The 18,589-nt window shown below is 48.8% G+C and overlaps 1 protein-coding gene across 1 annotated transcript in view; it reads right to left on the bottom strand.

The window, feature by feature from the left end:
- Positions 1-3,623, bottom strand: part of LOC144806320 (uncharacterized) — an 89,424-nt gene extending 85,801 nt beyond the window's left edge. The window contains exon 1 of the mRNA XM_078672710.1: positions 3,523-3,623. The gene's annotated coding sequence lies outside the window, so the exon portion shown is untranslated. The remainder of the gene's footprint in view (positions 1-3,522) is intronic.
- Between the last annotated feature and the right edge of the window lie 14,966 nt (positions 3,624-18,589).

The following is an 18,589-nucleotide window of genomic DNA, read 5'->3' as shown; positions in this document are numbered from 1 at the left end:
CCGAGTGATGTGGTGGTGTTCCTGAGTGATGTGGTGGTGTCCCCGAATGATGTGGTGGTGTCCCCGAGTGATAAGGTGGTGTCCCCGAGTGATGTGGTGGTGTCCCCGAGTAATGTGGTGGTGTCCCCGAGTGATGTGGTGGTGTTCCCGAGTGATGTGGTGGTGTTCCCGAGTGATATGGTGGTGCCCCTGAGTAATGTGGTGGTGCCCCTGAGTAATGTGGTGGTGCCCCTGAGTGGTGCCACTGAGTGATGTGGTGGTGCACCTGAGTGATGTGGTGGTGTCAATGAGTGATGTGGTGGTGTTCTTGAGTGATGGAGGGTGGACTTGGAGGGTGGACTTGGAGAGTGAACTTGGAGAGTGAACTTGGAGGGTGGAGTTGGAGAGTGGAGTTGGAGGGTGGAGTTGGAGGGTGGAGTTGGCGGGTGGAGTTGGAGGTTGGAGGGTGGAGTTGGAGGGTGAGGTTGGAGTTGGAGGGTGGAGTTGGAGGGTGGAGTTGGAGGGTGGAGTTGTAGTTGGAGGGTGGAGTTGAAGGGTGGAGTTGGAGGGTGGAGTTTGGAGTTGGAGGGTGCCGTTGAGTGATGTGGTGGTATCCCTGAGTGATGTGGTGGTGTTCCCGAGTGATGTGGTGGTGACCCGAGTGAAGTGGTGGTGTCCCCGAATGACAAGGTGGTGTCCCGAGTGACGTGGTGGTGTCCCCGAGTGATATGGTGGTGCCCCTGAGTGATGTGGTGGTGTGCCGGAGTGATGGAGGGTGAGGGTGGAGTTGGAGAGTGGAGTTGGAGGGTGGAGTTGGAGGGTGGAGTTGGAGGGTGGAGTTGGAGGGTGGAGGTGCAGTTGGAGGGTGGAGTTGGAGGGTGATGGTGGAGGTGGAGTTGGAGGGTGGAGTTGGAGGTTGGAGTTGGAGTTGCGGTGTAATTGGAGTTGAAGGGTGGAGTGGGTGGAGTTGGAGGGTGGAGTTGAAGGGTGGAGTTGGAGGGTGGAGTTGAAGGGTGGAGTTGAAGGGTGGAGGGTGGAGTTGGAGGGTGGAGTTGGAGGGTGGAGTTGGAGGGTGGAGTTGGAGGTTGGAGGGTGGAGTTGGAGGGTGAGGTTGGAGGGTGGAGTTGGAGGGTGGAGTTGTAGTTGGAGGGTGGAGTTGAAGGGTGGAGTTGGAGGGTGGAGTTTGGAGTTGGAGGGTGCCGTTGAGTGATGTGGTGGTATCCCTGAGTGATGTGGTGGTGTTCCCGAGTGATGTGGTGGTGACCCGAGTGAAGTGGTGGTGTCCCCGAATGACAAGGTGGTGTCCCGAGTGACGTGGTGGTGTCCCCGAGTGATATGGTGGTGCCCCTGAGTGATGTGGTGGTGCCCCTGAGTGATGTGGTGGTGTGCCGGAGTGATGGAGGGTGAAGTTGGAGGGTGGAGTTGGAGAGTGGAGTTGGAGGGTGGAGTTGGAGGGTGGAGTTGGAGGGTGGAGTTGGAAGGTGGAGTTGGAGGGGGGAGGTGGAGGGTGGAGGTGGAGTTGGAGGGTGGAGTTGGAGGGTGATGGTGGAGGTGGAGTTGTAGGGTGGAGTTGGAGGTTGGAGTTGGAGTTGGAGTTGCGGTGGAATTGGAGTTGAAGGGTGGAGTGGGTGGAGTTGAAGGGTGGAGTTGGAGTTGGAGGGTGGAGTTGGAGGGTGGAGTTGTAGCCATCATGATCACTCTAAAATACCCGGAAGTCGAAATCACAGAAGCGCCTAGTGCTGCGGAGGTGATCCCAAATCATGCCGACTCATGGTCTCATCCAGGAACTAAGGACTGACAATGGGCCCCCCTTTCAAGGGCAAGAGCTAGCTACCTACCTTAGCGGCCTCGGCATTCACCACCGGAGGATCACCCCACGATGGCTGCAAGCAAATGGAGAGGTGGAAAGGTTTATGCGGACTTTAAATAAGGTAATACAAATCGCTCATAACAAGGGTCAGTCTGTAGAGTTTGCCATTTTCACATTTCTACAAAGCTACCGCCAGACCCCCACACCACCATGGTGGTAGCCCCAGCCCCAGCCCATCTCCTCATAGGAAGAGTGGTTACGGACTCCATTCCACACCATCCCCAGTGGCGCCCTGTACGTCAGAGGGCTCATGCTCAAGTCAGTCACAGGCGGCGGGTGAAGTCCCCGCAAATTGAAAAAGGTGACCTGGTGCTAATTAGAAACCGCTTAACCAGTGGCAAGTTTTGGTTGCCGCACGAGAAGGACCCATGGACTGTGGTCAAGGTCAAAGGAACTTGAATCATTGCAACCCGAGGGAGAGAGAGACTGACTCGAAATGTATTGCATTTCAAAAAGTACCAGCCTGCGGTGTCGGAGCCCGAGCCAGCCCGGGTCGAGGCATGCCCTAGCGTGATGGCATCGGCTGATGCCAGCCAGGACGGATGGCGGAAACGCCACCTGCGGAGAGCAGCGGTGATCAGGTAACTAGGTCCTGACTTGTGGAGAAGGAGCAGTGAGTGGAATGCTGGAGGAAGATTGTGGTCACTCTGGGACCGATCGAGGTGAGGCAACACCTGAGGCCGGAGGCCGTGAGGTCCCGGGGCGGGGCCCGTCCCAGCATCGTCTACAGGAGAATCCAGAACCCTCTCGCCGCCTGCGGGACTACTTCACGTAAGACTTGTTTATTATGCGCCTGAAGCTGATGTGACCGGCCATTTATGGCTAGGCGCTGTTCAGCTATTAATATTGGTCTGATGTTTGTTGGGGAGGAATGTTGTGTCGTACCTGTGACGAAACAGGCACGTAACGTGAGGGTCATGTGGCCCAATTAAACATCCATTAATACCTCCTGTAGTTATTGCAAGCCCTAGGCCCCAGCTTAGCCCCCCAACAGTGTCGGCGCCGACACAACTGTAACCACACACATCTCCCTTCCGACACGCGATGAGTGGATTACATAAACACGACAATAATGAATGAAAAATACACGGCATGCATAGACAAGGTTTGCTATGTAACCTCTGGACTCCTGGAAACCTAAACAGACACCAGGGACATCACCTGGGATCACAAACTCACCCACGGGGAACGGGGTTACATAATAATAATCCACATTTGTAAAGCGCACAATCACCCGCAAGGGTCTCTAGGCGCTGGGGGCCGTCGGGAAGATTAAGCGAGCTATTGCCCAGAGTCACATGGTGCTGGGATAACCTGCCACCGGAGCCGGGGATCGAACCGTGGTCCCCAGATTCCAGAATCAGTCGCCCTGGCCGCGGCGCCAGCTATTTCCCAGAGTCACATGGTGCTGGGCTAACCTGCCGCCGGAGCCGGGGATCGAACCCTGATCCCCAGATTCCAGCGTCAGTCGCCCTGGCCGCGGCGCCACACCTCTCCCTGGACTTGGACCTGTTTGACCAGATACAATAACCGCCCTGCGAGGCCATGACGCCCATTGCCTCTCTTTTGTTCTTTCATAAATAACAATTAAAAAAGTAACATAAAATCCAATACAAATATTATTATTTTTTTAAACCACACACACGTGGTTGGGCGCTTTGAGGACACCTCACCTCTGCTTGAGCGCTGGTCATTGGGGGCTGCAGGGCCCGGGGAGAGGGGGCACCGGGGGCCCGGCTGCCCGTGAGGAGTGGGGTCCGGTGTGTTATTCCTCCCCCCACGTGACGCGCGCGCGCAGCGTTAGGGAGGGCCTCGCGCCGAGTATGGACTGTGAGCGGCCTTGAGCGCGGGGCGCAACCTGGAAAGAGGCCAATCCAGCGAGGACACTCAGTCTCACTGCGCCTGCGCAGAGGAGAGATACTTCTCCCCATCGAAGGCCAATCCAGCGAGGACACTCGGTCTCACTGCGCCTGCGCAGAGGAGAGATACCTCCACCCATCGAGGAGCTGTGGCGTGAGGCCCCTCTTGTATCTTATTCATTGTCACTGTAATTGTTGTGCGTCTTTGTGTCCCTGCGAGGACACCGTCCCACCTGTGCCGGCTCTGACCTATCAGCTGACGAGTCACAGGTGTCGCCGTTTACTGAGCTCCGTCCTGACGGAGCCTGTGTTGGTGAGCTAAACATCTTTCTGTCAACGACTACTGGAGTTGGATTGTCTTAAAAGGACCCTCTGTCCTCAGCGCATGCGCAGTTATTAATTCAAGGCCTTCCTTAACCAGCGGGGGGCAGCTGTGTCTGTCCTCAGCGCATGCGCAGTTGTAATCCACAGGCCCTCTTTATTCCGTGGTAGGCCGTGTCTGTCCTCAGCGCATGCGCAGTTGTAATCCACACAGGCCCTCTTTATTCCGTGGTAGGCTGTGCCTGTGGGGTGTCTGTCCCCAGCGCATGCGCAGTTTTTCATTTAAGACCCTCTTTAATCCACGCTCCGCCGGAAAACCGTGTCTGTCCTCAGCGCATGCGCAGTTCTCATACACAGGCCCCTTTTAATCCGCGGTAGGCTGTGTCTGTCCTCAGCGCATGCGCAGTTGTTCATTTATGGCACGTTTAGTTCAGTCCTGGTGTTTCCACAAAGGCCTCGGATAGCTCAGCAGGGCCAGCGAGGGTGCCAGACCCACAGCAGGGAGCACAGCACTCGTATTAAACCCCAGGTGAGGCCATGAGATAGAAAGATTGAACAACTAATTATTGTATAGCCATAGCTGCCAAGGTTTCCCATTGCTATGTGTGGCATTTTCATAATTTCAGTGTAATTATGAGTGACACTTGCTCACGAGCAAAATTAAGTGCATGGGAAGAGCTAAATATTCGAAATTACAGCCTTTTTTCAATGGGAAGCACTACAATATCTGGGAACTGCTAAAAAACCCTCCAATAAAAGGCAAAGGTGCTGATACCAATTAGACAACTGTTCAGGGCACCCATTGTAGCAATCAGAAATGTAATAGCAATTGTGCTTGTCTGAAGTATGCAACTGTGGAGACAGCCAAGGGTAAGCATGATGAGAGTAGGGTGTTCATTATCCACATATGAACACTTCCTTGAGTTGAATAGGAGGCCAAAAGCAGCAGAAACCCTCAGTGAGCGAGGTGGCTGCTTATAACCTAGCATGGGTATAGCAGCAAGGCACGTGACCTCCATGGACAACGAACAAGTGTTTTATCCAGTGAATATGCAGTGCTCTACAGTCAGTTACAACACTTACATTAAAATCATCAAAACATGTAAGCCGAGCAGGATGAAAGAGTCAGTCGCTCACGAGATAACATCCATGTAGGAGGTGTTCTTTTGTGCCACTGAAAGAGTGGAACGTTATCTGCAAAAACTCTCACAAGATTCCCTCCAACAAGAAACACAGGCAGAAGTTATTATTATTATTCATGGCTGCACATACAAGTTCTCAAAATGTTTCATATGCTCCATTGCAAAAACCAAATTAAATGTTTGAATGGACCCATAGCCACATAAGGAGGAAATCAGTAAAATCAGGCATTATCTTTTAAGCTGTTTTAGATAGAATGCAATTTGCAATGGATACAGTATTAAAATGTGCAAAAATCATAAAGGTAAAGAAATTATCATTGAGCACGTCTTATACACTCATGCCATTTCACTTGTTTTAACCTACTACGATTAAGTACATGTTGCCGATATCAAATTAACACACTAGGGGGCATATTACCAAGCAATAGCGATAATTATCGCTATTGATTGGTTAGAGACAAAAATTTACCGCTGAGCTGCGGCGATTTTTATCGCAGATAAACCTTGGTATTACCAAGGTTTATCGCAAATGCGATAAAAGCCGGCCGCAATGCATGAATATCGCTGAAAAGTCACCGATATTCATGCATTACCGAGCTAATGCTCTTAGCCATGTTATCCACCTCCCATTGGATAACATGGCTAAGAACAGCTCAGGGCAGGTGTTAGCTTTTGGAGATATTCGTGCTTAGCGCGAATATCTCCAAAAGTTGGTAATAGGAGATAGCGATGAGTCGCTAACATCTTGGCACGCCCACTTTGCATGTCATTAGTGATAAATATCACTGACATGCAAAGTGGGGCCCAAGATGGTCGCTATCTCCTACTAGCTGTCGCTGGTGTTAGCGACAGCTAGGTAATAGGAAGATCATTTTATCTCTGCTTTCTTGGCCTTTAAAGCCAAAAAAGCGGAGATAAACCCCCTTGATAATATGCCCCTGGGTTCAATGGCTAAGTCTAATATAGGTGACTTACAGCCACAAATCGTTAGTTGCCTTCTAAACAAGTGGCATCGGCTGTGGAAGATGAGCACGGTGTTAATGCACTTGGCTTGAATTGGGCCACAGTTAAAGGGAGTGGATACAAGTCAGATAGAGGGCATTAATACCGAGGCGTTAATAACTCCAAACAGGCCTCTAAGACTTCCTCGCTCCTTTCCTAGCATTTCAGATCTACTACTTCACTGCCTCTTCCTAATGTTTTAGTGCATTTCACAGTTTCTTCAAATATGTCTAATTTGCTATTTTTCAGAGCTGGACTGGGGCTGAAAATAGGCCCGTACTCCAAACTAAAAGTGACCAAGTAGCAAATCAAATAGTAAAAAATAGTGTCCGACATTTGCAAATCGGGGCAGTTATGGACTTGTAAAGAAAGACACACGGTCTGGGTGATTTTGCAATGTATGGGAGGGTACACACTTTTACGCTTGCTGCAAGGGATGTTTATCGTAATATCTGAGAAATCAACAGCACCTAACCAGTCAACTAGACCATGTGAGAGAGGGGCTATGGAGAAATGAGTGGCCCACAAAAAAATATATAAAACTGTCCCACAATGTTCAGGAAATGATAAAAATGTCAAATTAACACAGGGCACAGCTGGTGACTAACCTTCCTGCTGCCATTCCACACGTGCCTGGGGGCCTCAAAGCGGCCGAAGCGCTCCGATCAGATCTTGAGCTGCCACGTTTCTTGAGCCTTTGAGATGGAGGGTCACAGGCAGGTCAGTCTCCTCTCCTAAGGAGTGTCCCGCTCTGGTTGGCAGCAGTTGTGATAGTTAGGAACCCGCACACATTTCGTATTTAGCAAAATTAAAACATTCTACCTGGAAGACTCATTTCATCCGCACCGACTTTTCCAGTTGGATACACAGCTGCACACGTTCCGTGCTGTGACTGCTTATACCGGCTCCAGCATCCGTCGTAGTCCGTGTGTTGGCTCCCATTTGCACGAGGCAATCATGCCAGTTTAACATTTCGGCGCTGCGGTGCAAGCAGACATGCCATTTGCTGCAGTTCCACTCGTCTGCCTATGCAGCCACGACGCCACGACCCCCGCTTGCGCCATAGGTGGCAGCAGCACGTAGAATATGTGCTGCCTGCCCGTCCCTGACGTCAGGCTGTGACTGTGACGCCGCGCCGGGCGGGAATGCACTAGACTAGGGTTTTTAGATACATTGTAGCTGCCTTACTGCGGTGACAGTGCTACTGGAAATGCGCGCCCGGCCGGCAAGTGACATCTGCGGGAGCAGGCGCGCACGCAAGCTAGCAGCTCTAGTGGCCAGTAGTACTTTTAGCGCTTTGTGTGACTGCAGAGAGAGTGGCATCAAATGTGTGACAATGCATTTCAGTGCGGTGATGCGGAGCACCACACTGAAATGCTTTAGTGTCACACTTGATGCGTGATACTTGACAGGACTGTATAGCTAAACATGAACAACAAGCATTGGCATTGCCAGTAGGTCTCGCCTCTGGGACCTTACATGTTTAGTTATCCAGCACAATAGCCTTGATGCAACTGTTGCATGGCTAAACACGTATAAGGTCCCAAGGCGCGACCTATTGGCTAAGCCAATGCTTGTTTTCATTGGTTCCTGTTTGTGCCTTTTAGAGATGCATGCTTCTGTTTCGTCCTCGAGTCTTAACTACTCCCGCCTTTTGATGATCTAGGTCACAGGTACTCATTAACATTTTCTCGGGGGCCGCAAAGTTTGATCTGTGGTGTGACCGAGGGCCGCACTGATGCCAGCGGGGTGTTAACTCTGGGATGGGGAAACAAAGCATGTATATCTAGTGGCTGCCTTTAAGAATGAAGGTGTTCCTAAAGTTAAAGGCCTGGTTACCTCCTTTTCCTAACTGCAATTAACCTTTAAATAAGTGTTTGCTGTATATGTACGTTTCTTTTTCAAGTTAGTGCTGAGTCAAGTAAACAGCATCCCAGAGCTGCTGCTGCCCGGGGTCCGCATGTAAAGACCAGGAGGGCCTTATGCGGCCCCCGGGCCGTACTTTGAGTATCACTGATCTAGATCCTCCCGGCGACCACCCCAGCTACATGTGTATTTTAATGTTCTTCGAAAAGGGGTCGGGGTTGAGCCGGGGTCGCTGTATCTCTTTTGCTCTCGGTGGTCCCATGAGAGTAAAAGCTGCTCATTCTGCTAATCCTTCCATAACTTTCCAGAAGTCTCAGAGCAGACAGGCTCGCTGAGTCACTCTTGTTTACTGAGCGATTCTGTTAAATTTTTGCAACATTTCTTCAGCGAGTCTGTTTATTCTTAATGTATGGTGACAAGAGGATCAGATCAGATTCTTCCTGTTTCTCTTGCTAAGCCAAAGCGCGTTCATTGGGGGAGTGGGCGGGGTAGAGCTGGGGCTGCCCTTCAAGATGCTCACACCCTGCACAGCTCAAGAAGCTGCCATGGCTTAACAAGAGAAACAGGAAGAATCAGAGAAACAGACACAGGTACCAGAGAGTACTAACTGAGAACTTGCTTCTTCGCACAGTCTTTTTTAGCCAGAGTATTTTGATTGATTCAATGTATCGCTTTTAAAATTACTCTGAAAGCTTCTAAGACAATCGCATTTTAAATTTTAAGCTTTTTGAAACAAATGTTTTTTTTTAAACTGAAATTGAATTGAATGCTTCTCACTGTGGGGAAGCCTGACTTACGTCGAACAGTAGAACGGGAGCTGGGCGGGGCAGGACCAGTGAGCACAGCTGAGAGGACTCGCCCTCGTGGGGAGCGAGGAACAGGTCAGCGCTCTAGTAGTTAAGCCAGTGGTTCCCAAAATTGTTTGACCCGTAGCTCCCTTGACCTAATTGGCAGTTGGCTGTGGCTCCCCACCGTTTTTTTACCCGTGCACCGGGGTGCCGTGGCACCCCTTTGGGAACCACCGGTCTACATGAAGAATCAAGCCTAGGCGTGATGAAGGATTCAGAGAGTAGCCATCACTACAGGGCCTAAGGTGCCCACTCAACACTCTCCACCAGGCCTCTGACCCTGCACCCACCCAACGCTCTCCACCAGGCCTCTGACCCTGTACCCACCCAACGCTCTCCACCAGGCCCCTGACCCTGCACCCACCCAACGCTCTCCACCAGGCCCCTGACCCTCCACCCACCCACCCAACGCTCTCCACCAGGCCCCTGACCCCGCACCCACCCAACGCTCTCCACCAGGCCTCTGACCCTGTATCCACCCAGCGCTCTCCACCAGACCCCTGACCCTGCACCCACCCAACTTTCTCCACCAGGCCTCTGACCCTGCACCCACCCAGCGCTCTCCTCCAGACCCCTGACCCCGCACCCACCCGCCCAACGCCCTCCACCAGGCCTCTGACCCTGTACCCACCCAGCACTCTCCACCAGACCCCTGACCCCGCACCCACCCACCCAACTCTCTCCACCTGGCCCCTGATCCTCCACCCACACACCCAACGCTCTCCACCAGGACCCTGACCCGGCCCCCTCCTTCGCAACGCTCTCCACCAGGCCTCTGACCCTGTACCCACCCAACGCTCTCCACCATGGTTCCTGACCCTCAGGCTCCAAACTCAGAAAGGGACGTGGTTTAGTGGCTGAAAAGACAATTAGGCAAAAAGCAGCACTAGTAATATGGAGAGTTAATACGAACTAATCAACAATGGTCTCCAGTAACAAGGAGCACTTACTTATGCAGTCGTTCATATGAAACATCCTCCACACAGGCCAGTGCCAATGAACATAGTGCCAAAACTCAGGCCACTTGAAAGCATTTCACCTATCCCTGCACAGGAGCAGTGCTCACATACAAGGTGCCAAAGTCCAGGTCACGCCTTGGCACTCCAACCATTCATTCACAAGTGCTAGTGCCCCTGTAGTGTACAATATGCCAAAACCCAGGCCATTAGTAGGCTCCCCACCCACACGTGCAGTGTCCAGTACCATGTGCCACAACACGTGCCACTTGTAGCGCTCCACCCTTTCATCAGTGTGACAGTGTCTCGGTACAATATGCCAAAACTCATGTCAAAGTTTCAAAGTTCAAAGTTTGTTTTTATTGCACAATTATTTCAAATCATTGCAATATGCAAAAATACGAAAGACAGTAATAGAAACATTCGAGACTGTTAAAAACTAAAACTAAAACAAAAAGTGGGTGGGAAGGAAAAGTAAAAGGACAAGGAAAGTCAAAGATCGATTACTTGCAAAGAATTAAATTCAGGCATTACACAAAGGGAAAAGTCATGGAATTAATTTTGGTAATGAATTTAACAAAGCGGGTCGCCATTTGAGGCGAATCCCCCCTCATACATTCCTCAAGTGCTTCTTGACATGTCCTGATACCAAGAAGGCGCCAAATTGGTCTCAGCCAGAATATTCTTTGTGGCCGCAATTGGTGGCAAATGCACAAAATGTGAATTAAGTTTTCCTCTCCCCATTTGCAAAACCGGCATTGGGAAGAGGCTCCTATCTTATATCCTTGCCCAAACTTGTATGCTTTCAGCGGAATTAGTATAAAGAAAACAATGGTCCTTGAGTTTCAATCAAATAAACCTTATATGGAAATCATTTCTGATTCAGTAATGCGATTAAATCTGCATTTTTTTGACTCAAGCAAAGTGGGAGAGATATATTCGATTTGGCACTAATTGTGTACACATTGAATGCAAAGAAAAGAGCAGTACCCAAAAATGATAAGTGTAGCCTAAAAACAGAACGAAAAAGATTGTAACCACACTCCAAGTATTTGTATTACCAAAGTGTTACATATTTATTTACAATTTCATAAAACAATTCTGATCTTAAACGGCGCAGAGAGTGAAAGGGAAAGGGTGCTCAGGTGATTAGAAGAAGGAAGGAAAGCAATTGTAATGTACAATTCTGATATTTACAAAAAACCAAAGCGGCAAATCTTTCGCTATTATATAGGCCTGTCCACAAAATTCAAGGGGGGGAGGGGAATTGGGACAAAATAGGTACAGGCACACAAGTTGAAAAGCGTCGACGTTTTGACCCTAGTGCTCTTGGGGAATTTAGGGCCTCGGCTGCGGGTCTTCTTCAGGACAAGGGGCAAGGGATGGAAGGGGAACTTGGCCGTGATCCAACACGTGGTCTGGATCGAACACCTGAAGTACAAGGATGAGGTAGGTGTTAGATGTTATATAAGAATTAGTATTCACAAAATTGTGGTTCAATGTCGGCTACTGGGTACATTACCAATGAAGCTGGTCAGGTTGGAACTCCGTCCGAGCTTCCAGGGGGTGGGTCACCTATTGGGCAAGAAAAAGGAACTGGGTCAGTGCCCCTCTCCCAAGGGCAACTAACTCCAATTGACCAGTCTGCTCATAATCAACCACAGGTCTAGACTCACCTAATATCTTGATGGTGATCTGGTGTCAAGTCAGTTGGATGTTCAGCCTGATGTTTTGGAAAAGGCCTGTGGGGGGTGAACAAATTAATCAACCCCATCTAAATGTATCGACTTACAGACCTATTGGTAAGTGTAATTAGGAACTTAAGGACCTATTGGTAAGTGCAATTAAGAACTTACCACTGTTTGTGGATGGATTGGGGGGTCCTACCGGCGCCCCCGCGGGCACTCCGGTGGTGGTGGAATTATATGATACCAACATTGCCTCTATAATTTTATTCGGAGGTTTGGCAGAGAGAATAGGTTTCCTCTTCGATTTCCTTAACAATGTCAGGTACCCACGTTACCTAATATTGAATAAACAACAGAGAAGTGTGTTAGAATACGTCATCTGTCCGTATGGGTGGGGGTTGTTAGAACGCTCAAAATCAAAATTAACGAACGTTCACCCACAAGGGATTAAGAATTCCCTACTCTCACCTTGGCAGGAATAGTTGATGTGCTGGATACCGCGGGCAATTGCTACCGTCATGTAATCCGAACGGTGAACAGCGTCCGAATTCGGCTGCTACTTCCGTGTTGGAGCTAGAATCACATGTTCTCCTATTAGCCAATAGGAGTAGATTGGATCCGAAAATCGACATTAGGAAAGGACTTTTGGTTTTAGTCCGTCATAGGGATCGACAAGGGACTCACCATTATGGAGACCAAAAAGGGACTCACCATTACGGCAAACAGTCAATTAAATTACACGCATCATGCGTGATGAAGGATTACGATATATTGAAAACGAATCAGTTAACATGGTATGTGACGCATCTCAGTGAATCCCTTGGTTCATTTTAGAAGAAACATCATTTAAAAAAAAATAATAAACAGTAAATGTTCGCAAATACAGTTATACAAAATCGTGTAGCAGTTGTACAAAGTCGTGTAACAGTTACATGTAATACAGTACACAATACATTAACGCAAGATCATACAATAATAACATATCAATACAATGCATAATATAGAGATTACATATACTAGACAATGTGGTATACAGCATTACTGCAAGAGAAATTGTATTCTATAGAATGGAATACCTGGTTTACACTTCGCAGATACCTTAAGGGAGACAGAATGGGTAATCTGTGAGTATTGTGGGCAGAGTAAATACATTTTTGTTGGAATTTCAGCCATTCCGAATTGATACCATTTGTCTCAGGACCTCTTCACGATCGTTCAGGCCGCGATTGACAGTATCAAATAGATGCATCCAGCGACATTCACGGGTGCTTAAAAGTTTGGCATAATTGCCACCTCGGGGGGTTTTTGTAACCTCTATTATCCACCATGTGAAACTTTCAGGTTGGTGGTTGAATTTCAGAAAGTGATCCACTAGTGGGGCCCCTTGTACCTTGCAGCGTATTTTGCTGCAATGTTGTAGAATACGGGTCTTGGTTTTCTGGGTGGTTTGGCCAATGTACATGAAGCCACATGGGCACATTATAGCATAGATAGCACCCATCATATTGCAATTGGTATGTTGTTGCATTGTGTGGGTATAGTTGTTGTAGGTACATGTTTTCAGTTCTGATACCATTGTACAGGCCTTACAACTGCCACATTTAAAATGGCCCAGTACAGGGGGAATGTTCCATAATGATGTTTGACTTTCAATTTTCTTTTGGTTAAACATGGAGTGTACTACAAAATCTTTCACACTCCTACCTTTACGGAAGGCGTGCATCGGGGGTTCAGTTATACCTATCTCTTCCGCTACAAGATGCCAGTGTGCATTAATGGATTGTTTAATCTCAGAGCTATGTGTATTAAAAGTGGTGACACATATAAGTCTGTTTTCCGCGGAGTCTGATTTTTGTTTGGGTTCTAGTAAGGACTCTCTATTGCTGAACCATGCTCTTTTGCGAGCTTTCCTAACCAAACTTCTAGGGTATCCTCGTTCGGTGAGTCTTTTAATTAGAACATCGGATTCCTTGAAGTAATCCATTTTCTTGGTACAGTTGCGTCTCAACCTCAGGAATTGACCATAAGGTAGGTTATCCCTGAGGTTGCGAGGGTGATGGCTGGAATATCTGAGAAGTGTGTTCTTTTCAGTAGGTTTTCTGAAGAGTGTGGTATATAAAACACCATTTTCTTCTTTAATAGTCAGGTCAAGAAAGTTTATGGAGTTGTTACTACTTTCAATTGAGAATTGTATGTTATCATCCCTTTCATTTAACCAAGTATGGAAGATCATTAATTCCTCCAGCGTGCCCCTCCAAATGAGGAGCACGTCATCGATGTATCGACGCCATTCTACAATTTTTGTACTGTAGGGATTGGTATCATGTAGGATCCATTTATGCTCAAAGGCGTCCATAAAGATAATGGCAAGGTTTGGAGCAAAGCTTGCCCCCATAGCCACTCCACTAGTTTGCTCGTAGAAATGTCCATCAAAGATGAAATAGTTTCTTCTCATTGCTATTTCTAGGAGTGATAGGATGAAATTGGTCGGGACCCTGTGTGGACGTGTTCTATTGTCTAGGGTCTTTTCAATTGCAATCATCGCAGCTTGTTGAGGAATGCTGGTGTATAAGGACGAAATGTCCATGGTTACCAGCAATTCCTGTGTTGAATCGAAAATGCTGCCATCCATGAGTTGGATTACCTGCATGGTGTCTCGTAAATAGCAAGTTGTAGATTCCGCAATGGGCTTTAAAAAGATGTCTATAAACTTGCATAGCGGTTCCAAAATCGAACCACAGCCTGAAATAATCGGCCTCCCAGGTGGCGAGGCCAGGCCCTTATGTATCTTGGGTACAGTGTATATCGTTGGGACTCTGGGGTGGGCATTATTTAAATATTCACATTCTGATTTGGTGATGATACCTTCCTGGTGTGCTGTATCAGTTAGTCCTCTGATTTGTGTAGCTATGTCATTTGTGGGGTCTTTTGGTAATTTCCTATAGTTGCCATCTTTGGATAGCTGTGAAAGAATTTCTGCCTTATATGCCTCTCTACCCTGAATGACTATTGCCCCCCCGTTGTCTGCAGGCTTTATCACTATGTCATGATTCGTGTTTAGATTATGTAGTGCCTGTCGTTCAGTTTTAGAGATGTTGTATTTGACATATTTTCTGTCTGTGAGCAGTTTGGTGATGTCTCCCATCACCGTTTGTTCATAGGCTAAAATCCTAGGTGGCATCATGTGTGTTGGAGGGGTAAAGGTGGAGGGTGGTCTCAGGCCAGTATTACTGTTCACATTGGTGTGAGGTATCTTATTAAAATGATATTTTAAGCGAACCTTACGGAAAAATTGAAAAAGTTCCAATTTCAAATTGAAACTGTTAGGTAAGCTAGTTGGAACAAAGGATAAACCTTTTTCCAAAACATGTTGTTCCTCACATGTCAAATTGTAGTTGGATAAGTTGACTAAGGGGCTGCTTTGTTTGGGTATTGTGGTTGTGTCTACCATCTGTAGTGTTGCGAGCGTGTCCGTATGTCGCCATGGGATTCCTGTCTGAAGTGTACCTGTTTCCCTGGTTTGTCTCTCCCTTGGTTCCAGGTCTGTAGTCCCCTGTTCTGTTTCCAAGATGCTTGGCCACGTCCCCTGGGTCGTCCCCAGGGGCGTCCCCGCACACGTTGGTCCACCCATGGATCCTGTTCTAAAAAAGTCTGGTCCCCCTCTTGTCTCGCGGTACTAGTGGATGGTTGGTCTGTCTCCGAGCCACTGCTGACTGAGGAGTTGGAGAAAGTATTGTATCTACGGTACCCACCCCTGCCTCTGGTTGTGTATGTACCTCTTGATTCCTGATTATAGTATCCTTCGGCTAGGTAGGGGTATACCCTCTTTTTGTCAAAGAATTTTATATCATTGGCTAATTTGTCCAATTTAGAAGTTTGTGTGAATAAATCAAATTCTTTTAAGGTTTTCTCTAGTTTCTCTAGGGCTTCCTTAGCGTTCTGTCCGTGTGACCGAAGCCCGCACTGATGCCAGCGGGGTGTAAAGTCGGGGTAGCGAAACAAAGCATGTATATCTAATCGCTGCCTTTAAGAATGAAGGTGTTCCTAAAGTTAAAGGCCTAGTTACCTCCGGACATCTCCGGACATCTGAGAGACCTGCACTGGCTCCCCGTCAACAAAAGAATCACCTTCCGTCTCCTCACCCACGCACACAAAGCCCTACACGACCAAGGCCCGAGCTACCTCAACAACCGAATCAACTTCTACGCTCCCAAGCGCCACCTCAGATCAACCAGCCACGCCCTCGCCGCCGTCCCCCGCATCCGAAGAGCAACAACAGGAGGAAGGTCCTTCTCCTACCTGGCCGCCAAGACCTGGAACTCCCTCCCGACCGACCTGCGCCTGACCCAAGACCACCTCTCCTTCAGGAAGAAGCTCAAGACCTGGCTGTTCGAGCAGTAACGGCACCCCCCCTCCTAGCGCCTTGAGACCCTACGGGTGAGTAGTGCGCTCTATAAATGTCTTGATTGATTGATTGACCTCCTTTTCCTAACTGCAATTAACCTTTAAATAAGTGTTTGCTGTATACGTACGTTTTTTTTCATGTTAGTGCTGAGTCGAGTAAACGGCAGCCCAGTGCTTCTGCTGCCCAGGGGTCCGGGTCCGCATGTAAAGACCTGGAGGGCTTTATGCGGCCCCCGGGCCGTACTTTGAGTATCAATGATCTAGATCCTCCCGGCGACCGCCCCAGCTACATGTGTATTTCAATATTCTTCAAAAAGGGGTCGGGGTTGAGCCGGGGCCGCTGTATCTCCTTTGCTCTAGTTGGTCCCAAGGGAGTAAAACCTGCTCATTCTGCTAATCCTTCCCTAACTTTCCAGAAGTGTCAGAGCAGACAGGCTCGCTGAGTCACTCTTGGTTACTGAGTGAGTCTGTTACATTTTTGCAACATTTCTTCCGCAAGTCTGTTTATTCCTAATGTATGGTGACAAGAGGCTCAGATCAGACTCTTCCTGTTTCTCTTGCTAAGCCATAGCGCGTCCATTGGGGGGAGTGGGAGTGGTAGAGCTGGGGCTGCCCTTCCAGATGCTCATACCCTGCACAGCTCAAGAAGCTGCCATGGCTTAACAAGAGAAACAGGAAGAATCAGAGAAACTGACACAGGTCAGACACACGGTACCAGAGAGTACTAACTGACAACTTGCTTGTTTGCACAGTCTTTTCAAGCCAGAGTATTTTGAATGATTGAATGTATCGCTTTTAAAATTACTCTGCTTCTAAGACCATCGCATTTTAAATTTAAAGCTTTTTGAAACAAATGTTTTTTTTAAACTGAAATTGAATTGAATGCTAACTCACTGTGGGGAAGCCTGACTTATGTCGAACAGTAGAACGGGAGCTGGGCGGGGCAGGACCAGTGAGCACAGCTGAGAGGACTCGCCCTCGTGGGGAGCGAGGAACAGGTCAGCGCTCTAGTAGTTAAGCCAGTGGTTCCCAAACTTTTTTGACCCGTAGCTCCCTTGACCTAATTGGCAGTTGGCTGTGGCTCCCCACCATTTTTTAACCCGCGCACCGGGGTGCGTGGCACCCCTTTGGGAACCACCGGTCTACATGAAGAATCAAGCCTAGGCGTGATGAAGGATTCAGAGAGTAGCCATCACTACAGGGCATAAGGTGCCCACTCAACACTCTCCACCAGGCCTCTGACCCTGCACCCACCCAACGCTCTCCACCAGGCCTCTCACCCTGTACCCACCCAACGCTCTCCACCAGGCCCCTGACACTGCACCCACCCAACGCTCTCCACCAGGCCCCTGACCCTCCACCCACCCACCCAACGCTCTCCACCAGGCCCCTGACCCCGCACCCACCCAACGCTCTCCACCAGGCCCCTGGCCCCGCACCCACCCAACGCTCTCCACCAGGCCTCTGACCCTGTACCCACCCAGCGCTCTCCACCAGACCCCTGACCCTGCACCCACCCAACTCTCTCCACCAGGCCTCTGACCCTGTACCCACCCAGCGCTCTCCACCAGACCCCTGACCCTGCACCCACGCAACACTCTCCACCTGGCCCCTGTTCCTCCACCCACACACCCAACGCTCTCCACCAGGACCCTGACCCGGCCCCCTCCTTCGCAACGCTCTCCACCAGGCCTCTGACCCTGTACCCACCCAACGCTCTCCACCATGGTTCCTGACCCTCAGGCTCCAAACTCAGAAAGGGACGTGGTTTAGTGGCTGAAAAGACAATTAGGCAAAAATCAGCACTAGTAATATGGAGAGTTAATACTAACTAATCAACAATGGTCTCCAGTAACAAGGAGCACTTACTTATGCAGTCGTTCATATGAAACATCCTCCACACGGGCCAGTGCCAAAGAACATAGTGCCAAAACTCAGGCCACTTGAAAGCATTTCACCTATCCCTGCACAGGAGCAGTGCTCACATACAAGGTGCCAAAGTCCAGGTCACGCCTTGGCACTCCAACCATTCATTCACAAGTGCTAGTGCCCCTGTAGTGTACAATATGCCAAAACCCAGGCCATTAGTAGGCTCCCCACCCACACGTGCAGTGTCCGGTACCATGTGCCACAACACGTGCCACTTGTAGCGCTCCACCCATTCATCAGTGTGACAGTGTCTCAGTACAATATGCCATAACTCATGTCAACGTTTCAAAGTTCAAAGTTTGTTTTTATTGCACGATTATTTAAAATCATTGCAATATGCAAAAATACGAAAGACAGTAATAGAAACATTCGAGACTGTTAAAAACTAAAACAATAAGTGGGTGGGAAGGAAAAGTAAAAGGACAAGGAAAGTCAAAGATCGATTACTTGCAAAGAATTAAATTCAGGCATTACACAAAGGGAAAAGTCATGGAATTAATTTCGGTCATGAATTTAACAAAGCGGGTCGCCATTTGAGGCGAATCCCCCCTCATACATTCCTCAAGTGCTTCTTGACATGTCCTGATACCAAGAAGGCGCCAAATTGGTCTCAGCCAGAATATTCTTTGTGGCCGCAATTGGTGGCAAATGCACAAAATGTGAATTAAGTTTTCCTCTCCCCATTTGCAAAACCGGCATTAGGAAGAGGCTCCTATCTTATATCC

The sequence above is a fragment of the Lissotriton helveticus genome (assembly GCF_964261635.1).
Source record: "Lissotriton helveticus chromosome 1_1 unlocalized genomic scaffold, aLisHel1.1 SUPER_1_unloc_62, whole genome shotgun sequence".
Taxonomy (NCBI): domain Eukaryota; kingdom Metazoa; phylum Chordata; class Amphibia; order Caudata; family Salamandridae; genus Lissotriton; species Lissotriton helveticus.
This window is presented reverse-complemented; position numbering and strand designations above follow the sequence as displayed.